Source organism: Apis dorsata, unplaced genomic scaffold (assembly GCF_000469605.1).
Source record: "Apis dorsata unplaced genomic scaffold, Apis dorsata 1.3 scaffold_437, whole genome shotgun sequence".
NCBI classification, from domain to species: domain Eukaryota; kingdom Metazoa; phylum Arthropoda; class Insecta; order Hymenoptera; family Apidae; genus Apis; species Apis dorsata.
In genome coordinates, this window is record NW_006263687.1 from 67,055 (window position 1) to 68,892 (window position 1,838).

Consider the following 1,838-nt stretch of genomic DNA (forward strand, 5'->3'; position numbering starts at 1 on the left):
CAATATACAGAAGAGAATATTCCTGTTCTTGTTCGTGATATTAACTTTTAGACACGCATATTAGATTTATAGTTGCCGCAAAATGTTATCAATTACATATATAATTTTTCGCATACTACATAAACATATATACTCTACTATATTTTATACACAATATTACAAAAAAAGATATATTCGAATTTTTAACGATAAATAATCATAAAAATTGTTTTTTATTTAATAGAGAATTTTTTATAGATATTTATTATAGTTAGGTTGTTAATTCTATCTTCCAATGAAACTATGAAAAATAGAAAATATTATTATTGAAATAGTATGAGTATTTTTATTGTTATTAGTTGTTTAGAATTAAGAATTATTTACTATATATATTTTGTTAAATTTTTTATTTTTAATATTAATATTAATATTATGTGATATAAATTAAAATATATATATTTAGTTTTAATATCAAGCAAATAAAAATAAATATTTTTTTAATAATTTATTTAAATTACATCAAAATGTTCTGAAATGATAAAAAAAAATTATCATATTATAGAGATCCTTATAGTTCAGAAACAAACTGAGTACAATTTAAAGTAATAAAAAGTGATGTCTCGCATTTAATAGAGTTTTAATAAACATATTTCGGTTAAAAAAGTATACTATAGAAATTTATTAATAACGTCAATTAGACATTTATAATGGAAAAATTATTGAAAAAATTTGTATAACCATATCAAAATAAATAATTAATTTCAATACGTGCAGGTAGATAAGAACTTGCACAAATTGCAATAAAAATAATGTATTTATATTTTGCAAACGTGCACGCACACATACACATATAGATACATATAGTATATTGCAAAGCAGAAGTTTTTACAAATTGAATTATAAAATTAATTGTATTTTAATTAAATAGTAGATAAAAAAAAAAAATAGACATAAATTATCAAAGTTTGTTCCAAATAAATATACTTTTAGAAATTGTCTTCTATTAGGATGTTTTAAGAATGTTTACAAATTATCATTGCATTAATTACAAAAAGAATTTTACTATAAATTTATATTATATTATTAAATAAAAAATTTAACTTGCAGCTCAGAATAAATAATTTGTAATAACGAATTTATTGTTAAGTAGTTTATTGTTAAGTAATTCTATATTTTAATTTACTTGCTCAAGTGGCCTAATTAATCTAAACTTAAGAAATAAAGCTGTAAATAAACAATAATTTATCAAATAAACAACACTGTGTAATATGTATACTTACATCGTGCAAATATTTTTTCTTCCAAACTTCAAATCATCCAGGAAGACATTATTTCTATAAACTCTTTTTATAAATAAGAGTTTCATTATTTATAATGAAATGGATTCATTTATAATCCGTCTGATTTCTTCTATAACATCACAGGAAAAGATATTGTAGGTAAATGACAACAAATACAAAAGTCTGTTACAAACTTTGTAATGAAATATTGCTTTCGATTCATCGAAAGAGGAAAACAACACGATGCACGTGAAAGTTTTCTTTATACAATTGTATAGAGTATTGTCTTAATACTTTCCGCAAAAGATTCATCCTCCTTTTGTACAAAGAGAAATATGTATGTTTCTGATCCGTTTCTTTATAATCTATTATATTATTAAAGAAAAAGAAAAGAGAAAGTTAACAATATAAATTTCAGCCATTCGATGAAAGATAGATGATTCGTGAAGCTTTCTTTGAGCGACGCTCATCTTTTTTCTTTCGTTAATAAGAATGCTAATTAAAGTCATTAATTTCTTTGGAAATTATACATTTTTAAACCATCGGAATGGCTTTGCGTATATATATATATATATATAT